We start from the raw sequence: 14,484 nt of genomic DNA on the forward strand, positions 1-14,484 counted from the left end.
TACAGCTTCTTGTGCCGAAAGAAGTGTTGTACATGTCCTGACTGATGGCGGGGTTGTTATATAAACAAAAGCCACTGAACCGTAGGGATGCAATATGTTCTGTATTTGTGTGTGTGTGTGTGTGTGAACATGAAGGAGAAATGGACAGGAGCAGTTAACCAATTAAACAACTGCCAAGTGGCACCCTCGGCCAGGTCAGGCTCTTAGCCAAGAGCACTTGCATTCTGGAACTTGTAGTAGTATGTTTACAGGGGGGGAAACATTTAATTAACTTTATCAGTGTGTTGCCCATTCTGCCAGATGCATTAACGCACTACGGCCTAACCAGTCACAAGCTGGTCTGTGGCCGCATGACTCCTCCACTGCCTTTCTGCAAATTCAACATATATGAATCCACTCACTCCTTATAAACATCAATAAAGATAGACATGTTTCTAAAGTGTGGTGTTGAAAACTTATATTGTGCTGTATCACTCACCTCTCTCAATTTCCAATGTAAACAAATGCTGGCTGACTCAATATAGACAAGTGATGCCCCGTAAAAATGCATATTGCAGCATTTGACTGCCCTCTGTACCTTTCAGTCAAACAGCAGTGACAAAACCAACATTTCTGGCTTTTGACTGAAAAGTGTCTTTTCATTAATTGGCATGTTTTTCTGTGTGTGGGAAGTAGGATGAGTAAGTGACTCAATGCAGGAGTGAGTCAATCAGTGGATAAGTGACTGGAATGTATGGCAGGTAGATAAATGGGGGAGCAAATGGGTGGGTCCATGTTTAACTACACAGTCGCTGCAAAACGAAATCCCTAAATATAGCCAATTTATGTACAAAGCTCATTTAATATTTCAAGGCCAGTATTTGCATGAGACAAAGAGCACTTTTAAGAATTTAAGACCGCGGTAGGGCGTCACATTCAAGGCATCCACATCCTTTTGTATCAATGTTTTAAAAAAAGGTGTGGTGGAAGCCTGGCGGTGACATTCGCTCACTGTGTCTTCTTAATGGCCTCTGTAATGCCCAAAATTGTGGTGGGTGCGGGAGGGGCAGGTGCTGATACATCAGAAATCACCCCACGGGAAGGTCACAACAATACCCTTCTTATCCATGGAAGCATGCACTTACATTCAGGAGTCAGATGGAGAGGTAATTGAGCTTTGGGGCCACATTGTTATCAGCAATAATCTGCTATATTAATTCCTGGGGCAATTATCTCTCCATTTGCTTCTGGTTATGACCATTAGGGCAGTGCTTAATCGGTGCAGGTGATTGCACATGTTTGATAATGGGACTCTTATTTAGTTTTAATGTTGGCCAAAACCTTTTGATTTTATTCGAACTGTATGGATAATATAGTTATAGGGCTTTCCACCAGCCCTCACATCTGTTGATCTTTTATTATGTCATTCACATTTTTCTTTCTCCACAACATACAGCATAGAGCATAGAGCAAAGGGACTGCCCACTTCAGGTACGGCTAACTTCACTGTGAGTGACTGCATTTTTCCCTTTCACAAGGAGCACATAGACAAATAAAGTACTTCCCTTGAGTGCCAGGGACTACTATGGCAATTTTGCCAACCTTTTTTTTTTATTGATGAATGCCAGGCAGCTCCCCTAACAATAACGTTTTGGAAAAAAAAAACATTCTAGACTTACTGACTTTGCTCATGCTTTTTGGGGTTGGGGCCTATTTTTCATCCTTAAATTTGACTTTGCACAAGAAAGAGAAAGGAAGAAAAGGGTGAGGAACATAGAAAACAGTGGGAAAGGAGAATGCAAGGATGAAAAGGAACATTCACGAGTGAGATAAAGAGACAGAAACTGGGGGATGGTGGAATAAAGGGGCATAGGCAGGGCCTTGTGGCTCAGTGGACTAATGTATCCAATCCTGCAATCTGGGTTTGCTTTCATGGTCTGAGGTTTCAACCCTTGCAGGTCTTCTCATCCTTTCATTTTCTGAAGGACAGTATTATGAATACCATTAATTGGGTTAGAATGAAAATCCATTGTTCAGTGCCAAGATGCCTGAAAGGGAAAAATGTATGCTTTACAGCATGGTATGTTATGAGGTGGAATCAAGATTGGGCATCCTTAGTACGCCAACATTTATCAGCACATGCTGCAGATGTAATAAGAAAAACTTTGACCCATGTGCTCATTTTTTGGTTACAGACTAATTATTGGGAAGAGTATATTGCACATCAGCAGTGCATCCCAGCTGATCCTCTCCCTCACCAAGGACCCCGGCACCGCCAAAACCAACCTCCACCAAGGAATGAAGGCCATCGCCAAATGGATGAAGAACAGCTGCCTGAAACTGCATTTTGACAAAACTGAGGTCCTCATCCTCAGCTCTACTCCTTCTGCCTGGGACGACTCCTGGCGGCCTGCCACACTGGGAACCACACTGACACCCACTGACCACGCACGCAACCTGGGATTCATCCTAGACTCGTCGCTATCAATGACCCAGCAAGTCAACGCCGTCTCTTCCTTCTGCTTCAAAACCCTCTGCATGCTTCTGAAGATCTACAAATGGATCCCCACTGGAACCAGAAGGACGGTCACCCAAGCCCTCGCAAGCAGCAGACTGGACTACGGGGCAGTGCCCTCGTCGCATGAACCATGGCCAAGCTTCAGAAAAAACTGCAACACATATAGAAAGCCTCTGCACGCCTCAACCTTGACATCCCCCGTCACAGCCACATCACAGCCCACCTGAGAGACCTGCACTGGGTCCCCATCAACAAGAGAATCACTTTCAAACTCCTCACCCACTCCCACAAAGCACTGCACAACACCGGACCAGAATACCTCAACAGATGGCTCTCCTCTTACACCCCGAACCGACAGCTTTGCTCCGCTGACCTTGCTTTCACCACCGTCCCACACATCTACAGAACGACTGCTGATGGCATATCATTCTCCCACCTCGCCGTCAAGACATGGAACACTCTTCCTATCCACCTGCAACAGACACAGGACCTACTAACCTTCAGGAGACACCTCAAGACATGGCTGTTCGAGCAGTAGCAGCACCCCCACCACCCCCTACACCGCCCTAATACCCTCACAGGTGAGCAGCGCGCTTTACAAATGCTTTGATTGATTGATTAAGTGATATGTTTTTTGACTCCCATCAGTCTCTGATTACTTTTAGTTAACTGTGAATAGTTGTCCGTGTTTGATCTCTGCCCCTCCTTACCACAAGCCCCTACTTGCATAGATATTGGGGGTTAGATCCAAAGGATCTATGCACAGTGGCATCCATGCCAGTGGGTCAGTATCACAAGGAAATGGACAGACAGGGTGGCATGGGATCGATATCTAAAAAGGATGGCTCCATGTCGCTGAGTCAAGAATACTTAAAGAAACAGGTAGCCTGGAAGGGATCCTTACGTGCAAGGGCTCGGGCTAACTGGTTACACCTGAGCCCAATTCACAGAGTATGGACAGGCTAGATAGGTTTGGTGGTCCTTATCTGCTAATAATGAGAGCTGACTTGGAAGAGGAAGTCGGGGCAGCTATTTCGGCGCTGGGAGCAGGGAAACCTCCTGGCCCTGACGGTTTCCCATCGGAATACTAAAAGGCGTTCAGAGAGGACTTGGTGCCGCACTTGTTAGCACTCTTTACGGAGGCGGAACAGCGTGGGGCCTTCCTGGAAGGACTGAACGCCGCCACCATTTTGGTACTTCCTAAGACCCAACCCCCATCGCTGCACTGCGCAGACTATTGGCCGATATCTTTGATTAACAGTGAGGTTAAGATTTACGCCACTATCCTCGCCATACGTCTCAAGAGGGTTCTGCCGCAACTCATACACACCGACCAGTGCGGGTGTATGACAACTCGTAGTATTCGGCACTGCATCCGCCAATTGCATGTTGCCCTCGCCGAACGCCACTGTCTTCCCTGAGATTTAGCTCTTCTATTTATTGACTTTGAAAAGGCTTTTGACTCAGTGGACTGGGGGTTTCTCCTTCTGGTGCTTCAACGGGCAGGTTTTGGACCAAGGTTCTGCCGCCTGGTCCAAGCGCTATACGCAAACCCCTCGGGCCCGGGTGCAGATCAACGGGACCTTGTCGTCGGTTTTTGAAGTCCGTTGGGACACGAGACAGGGTTGCCCTTTGTCTCCCCTTCTATTTACCCTGGTCGTTCAGCCATTGGCTCAGATGATCAGGACAGACCCAATATACTGCGGCTGGAGATGGGGACGCTCCGGGAGGACAGGATAGCCTTATACGCTGATGATGTCCTATTGTACATGGGAGAACCGAGTACATTGGACCCACAAGGTCTCCATCTTTTACGGCGCTACGAACAGGTGTCAGGACTAAAAATGAACCCTGCAAAGTCAGTGTTGGTCCCCTTGGTGAGCACTTGTGACTGTTTCAATTGGCAGGACATGATACCCCTACGCAGACTCAGTTTTAAATATCTCGGCACTTGGGTGACCCTTCTGCCAGAGCTGACATGGGTCTAGAATCTGGACCCGCTCCTAGCACATATTAAGATGGACTTGCAGAGGTGGCAAGCTCTGCCATTAAATGTGATGGGCCGCGTTTCCCTATACAAGATGATGGTCTTACCTAGGCTCTTGTATGTTTTCCAGAACTTTCCCCTCCCTGTCCCACGCTCAAGGTTTTGTGCCCTAGAGAACAATACCGCGTTGTTTCTATGGAAAGGGGCCAGGCACCGGGTGGCAGCGCAACACTGCAGGAGAAGAATATATGATGGGGGCCTAGGCACCTCGGATCCTTATCTATACTACTTGGCGACCCAGCTGTTGGGGATCCAGGATTGGTTCAATGGGGGATGGGCAGACCTGGCCTATCAGGTAGAGTTGGAGACTTTGGGCTTCCCACGTATCCTCGATATGTTATACGGTGCACCCCTCCCCCAGGAAATGGAAGCGATTACAAGGGGGGTTTTCTTGGCCAGGCGCGCAGCGTTACGACATATCTGTTGGAACGCTGTTGTCACCCTTCAGACTCCGTTGTGGCGGGGGAAGTGGCTGAGTGCAACTGTGGCGTTGGAGGGTTTTGCGGAGGGGAACTTGTTTTACTAGTAGGAGATGTGTGGAAGGGTGATGCACTGAAAACATTTCAGGAACTACAGGCAGACTTCCAGCTATCCTGAACGCAATTCTTCAGATACCTTCAACTTCGGCATGCCTTGGGAACACACCTGTTGGCAACAAGCCTTCTGCCGGAATTCAGCCTACTCGAGGCCAAGCTACTCATGGGGAATCTAGGAGGAGAGGGACTTTCCCAGGTCTATGAAATGTTAGTTAATAATGCCGCGGAGGCTTGGACTTGACAAGGGCGAAGTGGGAAACATGGGTGGGGGGGCCTTTGAAGAAACAGAATGGAGGCGCTGATGGCACCTAGGGTGCTAGCTGTGTCAGCGAGACTTCGCACAGTGCAATTTTACTATTTGCACAGAGCATATCTAACGCCTGCCAGGCTCTGCCGGGCTGGTCTTCGCCCCACTGCCCAGTGTCCCCGATGTGCAGGGGAACCAGCTGACTTTTTCCACATGGTGTGGTCATGTCCAGTAATGCAAACATACTGGGGTAAGGTAATCCAAGAACTAAGTGTGGTGATGGAGCTGGAGCTGCAGATGTCTTCCAAATTAATCTTGTTGGGGGTGATGGAGGGCATGGGGGGCTCCCGGGCAAATCGTGCCCTCGCTGGTACGGCCCTGCTGGTTGCCAAAAGAGACATTGCCGCGGCCGGGAACTCGCCCACCGTTCCATCCCTCCAAAAATGGAGAAGTGGGTGGACTGGTGCACAAATCAAGAAAAACTGGTATATGAATCAAGGGGTTGTCCCCGGAAATATGAGAGGGTATGGGGTAGGTGGCTGGGGTTGTTGCCATAGGTCGGTGAGGGGGTTTCCACCCTTAAAGTTGAGTCAAAAAATGAAGTGATGTATGTCCCCTGAAATGCTTTAAATGCTTTATTGTCAATTGTCAACGATGCTTGGAGTGGGATCTTGCCGTACTGTCTGTGCCAATTGTTTGGTTATTTTCATCTTAAAAGCAATAAAATTTGTTTATAAAAAAAACAAATTATGAGCTGACTTGACGGGCCAGCATGGCCTAATCTGCTAAGAATGTGCATCTGGATGGCTCTCTGGTGCACACATGCAGTTGAATAGAAGAACTGATTTAAAAAGCTCAATCACCATATGTAATAGAACATGTCATAGACTAGAGGTGGTCAAGCCACTGAAAGCTAGAGCCAGGCTTGAGCCTGACGCCTGGGTCGGCTCTAGGTTCTTTTGAAACCTCAAGCCCATAACAAGACAAGCTTTCAACTGGCTTCTATTTGCCACCCTCCCTCGACCCAGGATGTTGCATACACTAAAAACGCCGACTTTGGAACTGGGAAACCAGGTTCAACTTTTGGTGTTGGCTCAAAAGTCTATGATTCTGGGCAAATCATTTATTCTCCCAATGCCTATAAAAAATGAATATGACCTTGTGTATTGTAACTGGTGCTCAAGTAAAGCACTGCAATACCTTTGTGTCGAGTTTGCACTATCTAAAATGTGCACAAAGAGGTGAAAGTGGAGCAATAACATCAAAGGGAGAGACAAACATACCCATTTAGTGTCTGATTTGTACAAAGTGAAAACAGAAAACCTGCATAAATTGTGGCTTGCCCACTTAAATTGTGTCAAATATTTTATTTCACCAATACTCCTTTTCATCACTATTGTGTATGAAATCACTCTCAGATGTGAGTCCAGGATACCAGTTGTGAAAAAAACTATTTTATTTGATTTACTAGACTATAAGAATCTGGACCAAACGCAGTCTTGTCTCTTTGCTCACTAATGGTTCATGTTTGAAAACAACCACTTTTAATAAGTACTACGCAGTGCTATAATTTGACATATTAATGTCAAATCTTCCACATGTTAAAGAAATGCACTTTTTCGAATTTTGAAGGGACATGATAATAGTTTATGTGATGTTTCTTGTATAAGTTGAATAGCAAACATTTTAGGGCTCGGCTCGTGCTGCAGACTCTAAGAGCCGAGCAAGACGATTGGCTCGGCTCCAGCTTGGCCTGTTAATTTGTTGGCTCGCCCACCTCTATCACAGACCAAAGTTAAAGTTCTACAATATGATTTTAGATCCCTTTGTTACAGCAAGGGATTGGTGAAATCTAGACCTCGGTCCCCTGCTCATATTTATTTCATGAATGGCTGCTACTCATTCATCTGCACATTAAAGCCCTGGACTATTAGATGATACATTGAACAACACTTTATGAAAAATCTGAGTTGTATTTTGGTAATCATTCTACTTCTTCACCAATGGTACTCTTTCAGGATCGCTGTAAATCAAAAGGTTCCTTTTGAAGAATCTGGGCGTCAGTCATTTACGTAGTTTGTAGTTATAGTCAAACCTGATGCGGTTGTTTTCAGGGGCTGTCTTTGGGCACTTCTGATGCCCCATTATGAGTGCATCTAATAAAAGCCTACTCCCTGGGGTTTGGACTTTATCCAGTGTGATATGCTGCATCTATTCTGAGTTTTGAGGGAATAACATGCAGATTTTCTTACCTACTGCACAAAAATTCACATGTCGAGGTAAATACCGTTCTGTTTTGTCAGATTTCATTTGTCAAAATTTAACAAAGGGCAAGGACTTTATTTCATCCGGTAATTACAGTAATTTGCACAGGGGTAGGAGAACTACAATCCTCTCAACCATGTCTTTTGAGTTTCATTAACCAGTTGCTTAATTGTGACATTTGCTCATCTGTTTTAATCATACTTACATTGCAGTGTTGAGGTTTGCGTATATGTTCCCATTATATCATCTATTTCATGTCAGAAGCGGCTCCAGATCATAAATACTTGAACAAACATAAGTTTGTGAGTTAGAGGGGCACAAGACAGGGCGGTTTGGGCAAAAACCCAAAAGCCTCAAAGTTACACCTTTGCCTTGCCAACTTATCTCTTGTTTCATAAGGGATAATTGTTGGCTAAAACTGTACCCGGTCACCAACATTACCAGTGGGTGTGATATTTACCTATTCTGAGTTCTGCAGGCCTGAACGGGGAATCCGTGTTTTTCTCTATGATTCCTGAATGTGTCACGTTTTTCTGATTATTTGCCCAGACAAATGTAGCCATTTTTTTTCGTTGCACAATTGGCCCACTGAAAACTGAAGTGATTACCATTTGCAATAATAAAACTCCTGCTTCCAAACAAATCAGAATGTATCGGACTGCTCGGTGGTCCTAAGACACGATTCAGACGTTGTGAATGCCATTCGAGTAGCGCTCAAAGTACCTGCGTTGTCATCTGTCTGTGGGGTGTCTCTGCACCAGGAGCGAAGCCACTGCCTCGCGGGCCCTAGTTCAAAGATGAAAAGCGGAGCCACTGGTTGCTGTTTGAATGATAAAATACAGCAACAATCAGGGTTCAGTGGGCCTCTAGGCCCCTGTGCCACTGCACCTGCTGCACCCGTGGAATCCACACCCCTGCTTTGCACAAGCTGTGAGTCATTGTGTATGTTCTGAGTATTGAGTTCTGGTCTGACTCTGGTTGGATGATGGCTTCATTTCAATTGTAGAGGGTGTGGTATGATGTACGAAAAGGTATGTGTCTTGTATCGACAATATGTGTAGCGCACACTATTGACCTTTAGGCCCGTATTTATACTTTCTTTGCGCCGTATTTGTGTCATTTTTTGACGCAAAAGCAGCGCAAACTTGCAAAATACAATTGGGGCATATTTATACTCCGTTTGCGCCGAATTTGCGTCGTTTTTTTCGACGCAAATTCGACGCAAAACTAACTCCATATTTATACTTTGGCGTTAGAAGCGTCTAGCGCCAAAGTTCATGGAGTTAGCGTCATTTTTTTGCGTGAACACCTTCCTTGCGTTAATGATATGCAAGGTAGGCGTTCCCGTCTTAAAAAATGACTCCGATGCATATGCGTCGTATTTATACTCCCGGGCAAAAATGACGCCCGGGAGTGGGCGGGTCTAAAAAACCCGCATTAGCGCCGGATTTTAGCGCCTGGGTCAGGGCAGGCGTTAAGGGACCTGTGGGCTCAGAATGAGCCCAGAGGTGCCCTCCCCTGCCCCCAGGGACACCCCCTGCCACCCTTGCCCACCCCAGGAGGACACCCAAGGATGGAGGGACCCACCCCAGGGACATTAAGGTAAATCCAGGTAAGTATTTTTTTTTGTGGCATAGGGGGGCCAGATTTGTGCCCCCCTACATGCCACTATGCCCAATGACCATGCCCAGGGGACAGAAGTCCCCTGGGCATGGCCATTGGGCAAGTGGGCATGACTCCTGTCTTTGCTAAGACAGGAGTAATTTCAATGGGGGATGGGCGTCGTAAAAAAATGGCGCAAATCGGGTTGTGGCGATTTTTTTGCCTCAGCCTGACTTGCACCATTTGTGGACGCCCATACGCCATTTTCCCCCTACGCCGGCGCTGCCTGGTGTACATCGTTTTTTTTAACGCACACCAGACAGCGCCGGCGGCTAACGCCGGCTAACGTCATTCAATAAATACAGCGCCGGCATGGCGATTCAGAATGGCGTTAGCCGGCGCTAATTTTTTTGGCGCAAAACTGCGTTAGCGCAGTTTTGCGTCAAAATGTATAAATATGGCCCAATTGTATTTTGTAAGTTTGCGCCGTTTTTGCGTCAAAAAGTGATGCAAATGCGGCACAAAAAAAGTATAAATGTGGGCCTTAATGTTTAGTCAGTCATGGTAGTTTTAGCCTTCTCGTGGATAAAATGTTGTGGAAACAAGTCTGGGGTTCAGGTGTGTGAATAGCAGGGTGAAGCACGCGCTCCACCAACTGAGCTACTTAAGTTTATAAAATCACACTATTTGAAGGTGCAGCGATACTTTTGGTCGACCATAACTTATAGATTTATTTATTCGGCATTTTTTAAAAACGAAGTCCCTGATAGGCAGTTTCATGGCGCTTTTTCGATACAAATGTATTAAAGAAATACGTGCGATATCACCACCTAGTTTTATCTCGCCCATTCCCTACCTTTACTCAGCCAGGAAGTGTGTTTTTCCAATGCATTTACATTCCACGGTTTTAAGATAGTGATTGAATGCACCAACTGTAGAGGCCAACCCAGCGTTTCATCTTTCTGAGACTCATCAAAACGAGCACAGATTGAGGAACAGCAACACAGGTGATATAACAAGCGTTGAATAATTCGCCCTTCTCCCACAAACCCGGTGTCTATATCTTTGAGCACCTGATCTTTAACTCGACTGAGTGCCCTGTTGCAGATGCGTGTATAATCTGCAGGTCACACAGATGCACCCGACAGGCCAGTTCACCCTTTCATGCTTCCAAGATCGATAAAAGGTGCGCTACATAATTGCAATTTCAATACAGAAGGAGCATCATGAACTAGTGAAATGACACATACAGCCTAAAAGCGAAAATGAGGTTTTCTTAAGGTATATCTAAATTATCAATTAAGTAGTCGTTTAAGATTGACTGAAAACCTAAATGCCTCCATCAAGCAGGCGAAAGCAGACGTGCAAGACACTGAAAGTACAGCACGAATTTAATTGATTTTCTCTTTCAAAATACAAATATAGAACATTCTGTGCGCGCTTTATAAAAATATAATTTTAGTTAAGTGCACTGCACGTACTTTTTGCCTTGGGTGATTTCTATAATCGGACTTATGACAGGTCAGCCCACCACACACAGATCCCATTAAGAAACAGAAAATGGTAATTCGTGGCACTGGCAAAATGACATTTCGTTAGACATACACAGGCTGCCCTTTTTTGTTCGCGTTGGCTGTTTAATAGTCTGGTTTCATAACCCCGCAAATTTTCGATTTTTGTAATGTCTGGGTATTAACTATAATTTAGTCCAAACTGCTCAAATGTCACACCTGTTAGCACTTTCAATTTGAAGCGCCTGGAAAAGTCTGAAAAGGGTTGACCAGCATGCGGTGAAAGGCTGCAGCACCTGCCAGCAGACTGCTGGAAGATAACAACGTTGGGATGGCATTCAGTGTCCAGCCAGTCTTACACAGTGCCCGCGACGGGTCTCCAGGGTGGCACCAAGGAACGGATTGCACAGTCTGTGTACTATTCACGTTTGAGGTCAACATCAAAAATCAGCTTACAGGCCGGCACCGCAAGGTTTGAATAGTCTCTGTATAGTGTGCCAGGCAGTGATTAAGTGTCAGGCATTGCTACAGGCTGGCACTGCAAAACGGTTCAGAGTCTCTGCATAGTGTTTCTGGCACTGATCAGATGACGGGGGTTAGCCGACAGGCTGGCACTGCAAATTGGTTTGAATTGTCTCTGTATAGTGTGCCAGGCAGTTATAAAGTGACAGAAATAGTACAGGCTGGCACTGCGAGGTTTGACTGGTCTATATGCTGTGCCATGTAGTCATGATTTGAAGGCATCAGTCTGCCGGTTGGCATTGCATTTATAGTCTCCGCTAAAGTTCAACGAGGGGAGATGGGGTTCCATCAATCAAGCCACAGACTGGAACCTAAGGGAAGTTTGAGCATACCGCCTGTACAGCATCAGGCAGTGAAGAGGTGGCGGAAATCAGTCTTTGCGACGGCACTGCAAGGCTTCAAAAGTCACCAAGGTATTCTCCTGTAGGCAGTGTGGGTGCACCAGAAATCAGCCTAGAGGCTGGCACTACAGAAACGCCTGATTGATATCTGCAGAGTGCACATCGGTTATGATGCCAGGTATCAGTCTGGAGGAGGCGCTGCAAGAAGCATTTAACGGTGTTAGTGTGGTGTAGCAGCATGTTGTACGATGCCAGGCAGAGTGGCACAGCAGCAGGATTCATCAAACGTTATGTTGCACCTTGTTGACGACGCATCAGTGGTCAGTTTGTGCACGGGCACCACAGCAAAGTTTTAATTGCCTCTATATTCAGCACGACTGGGCAGATGATTCGGGTTCCGTTTTCAGACTGATGCTACGAGATTTCAATTGCTTCGATGCAGAGCACAAGGCAGTGATGAGGTGTCAGGCACCAGTCTGCAAGCTGGCACTGCATGAATTGATCCTGCATGGTGCAACACACAGTGATGAGATGCCGAGGATCAGCTGTAGACTGGTACACCACAAGGATGTTTAAGAAGGGTGTATAGAGCACCAGGCAGTGATTTGTGTTTGTACAGTTCATAGATTGGTGAGGAGAGGTGGTTAAATGGTTTCCTGACCGGTACTGCAACACATGAATATGCTCTGCAGAGTGCACAAGTCTATGATGAGATGTCAGGTTCAGCCTGTATGCCAAGAGTTTTCACTGGTGCCTTACAGTACACCAAGAGGTGAGAAGAAGCCAGGCTGGTATCACAGTGTTTCAGAGAGACGTCTGTGCTTGGTCTGTAAGTCTGCTACGAGTTGCCAGGCTTTAGTATATTTGCTGGCACCTTAGGAATTTCTGAACAAGCATTGTAGTGCACAGGTACGTAGTGAGGCATCATGGATTGGTCTGCAGTCTGGCCCCACTAGAAACTTTAAATAGTCATAGTATATTGCACCAGTAGACATTGAAGTTCCAAGGATCACTCTACAGGCAGACCTCACAGAATCTCTGATGACTACAGCACAATGCACCAAGTATTGGTCTGCCGGGTGGTACTGCTGGGAAGAGAAAGCTCGTTTTCCCTTCAGCTGCTATCCTTTTGAAATAGAGCTCTTCACAAAGAGTTCAAGGCTAGCTCTCTCGACCTCGCTCTAGTCTCCTTTGCTGCTGCTGTTCTCGTCTTCGCCTCCAATGCTGGAACTGACCCGGGTTCTATGTTTCTTCTGAGCTCGGGATAGATGCTTCTTGATGAGGCGCTGAAGCCGGGTTTTACCTTCTGGAACCCCCAGACGGAGATGACGGCTGGGGGCAGACAGGTCCCAGGAGAATGAGCGGGTGGTCTTCCCTGCACGAGTTGGTGGAGATGACTGAGGTGAGGGCAGCGAAGAACAAGAACTTCCCCGGACTAAGTTAATGGGCCCTGCAGCTGGTGGTCTACGTGATACTGGCTGCTCCACCAGAGGTTCCTGGGGCTCTGAGAGCTGTGGACTGGATAGCCCAGACCTGACCGTCCTCCATCCCTCTTGATTTAGCCCTCCAAAAAACAGACTCTCCTTCCTGTACACACACGGGCTCTCCCCAAGTGCCAGGAAGCCATAAGGGGTGGTGATTCGACGCAGGTGAGGCAAAGACATGGCCAACCGGGTTCCAGGTTCCTGATCCCCAGAGTACAGCTCTCCCACACTCCTGGGAGGTGGGCTGAGTGGCCCCAGGCTGCGGGTACCACTACCCAGGCTTGGAATGATGAACTGTGGGATGCTCTCAGGGGTGACCACCAGATCCAGGAAAGCACGTGGCCGGCGCTCAGCCCTCTGTGTAGGCATGATGAGAACACCGAGGCTTGAGGAGCAACAGCTGCAAAGCGATATCTGAGGAACAAAGTGGCAGGCACTTGGACAACGGATAAGAATGGACTACAAAATAACTGGGATGAGTTCGAATTTCCAGAAACAAACAGGGAAAAAAGGACTGAAATCTGGTAAGTAGATGGCTGGCTGACAAATCAAGTTTGAAGACTATGGCTCTGTGGTGGTAATACTGCAGAGAACCTCAAAAGCGTTAACGGACGCCGAGGGGAAGAAAATGAGCGGCGCGAGCATTACCGGCCTCACCGGTTTATATAGCGAAAGAGACGTGTTATCCCGCCCCCTCAAGGGCGAGGCTAATTTGATTGGCCACACCTCCCATTGAAGATCGCTCCTAGCCGCTCCTTTGAGGCGGAGCCTGTCATCTCTCCAGGAGAGCGTCGTTACGTGCTGGGAACGCGACGTCTGTTCCAATCACCCCTCGAAGGTGGGTGCGTGGGCGGGACTATTTGCTGTTCAGCGGCCATTTCAGATTAAGCACGATTTCTCGAAGGTGACGCAGCTCAAAAGCGGCTGCTCGTGAAATTAGATTTTGTGCGTTCCCCGTGAGGGAGACACACGTACCCTGAAGTAGTTTATGCTTCATGCTGGAACTGTCAACCTTTCATTTAGGGAACCTTAAAAAAAAAAAAAATGCGTGGGGAAATGTTTTGAGGTGGGGGGCGTGAGGAAGGGAATTAGTACTTAGCGCGTCCGTGTGGTGCTGTAACATAGTTTTGTGTGTTACCGCTTTTCCACGATCATTTTGCAGGACATTTTTGCGTGTGTAAACATATTGTGCTTATACATGCGAACATTTTACACCTAGAAAGTGGGAGATTTTGAAGAAAAATTAGCGGGATTCTTCCCACTGGCTGGCTTTTAATGAAGCAGAGGCAATTTTAGGCAGGAGAACGTGAAAAATAAGACATTTTTGACTAAATAAATAGGGAGGCGCCCTGTCTGTTAGGGGTGTATTGGCCTGCATGTTATGTTTTCGTGAGGAGGCATTTGTCGACCTCAGAAGATATTTGTTGGGGAG

The 14,484-nt window shown here is 46.9% G+C and overlaps 1 protein-coding gene across 1 annotated transcript in view; it reads left to right on the forward strand.

Annotated features, from left to right (window-relative positions):
• Positions 1-13,785: 13,785 nt before the first annotated feature.
• Positions 13,786-14,484, forward strand: part of SYT11 (synaptotagmin 11) — a 117,823-nt gene continuing 117,124 nt past the window's right edge. Inside the window, exon 1 of the mRNA XM_069218472.1 lies at positions 13,786-13,890. The gene's annotated coding sequence lies outside the window, so the exon portion shown is untranslated. The remainder of the gene's footprint in view (positions 13,891-14,484) is intronic.

This window comes from Pleurodeles waltl, chromosome 12 (assembly GCF_031143425.1).
Source record: "Pleurodeles waltl isolate 20211129_DDA chromosome 12, aPleWal1.hap1.20221129, whole genome shotgun sequence".
Classification (NCBI taxonomy): domain Eukaryota; kingdom Metazoa; phylum Chordata; class Amphibia; order Caudata; family Salamandridae; genus Pleurodeles; species Pleurodeles waltl.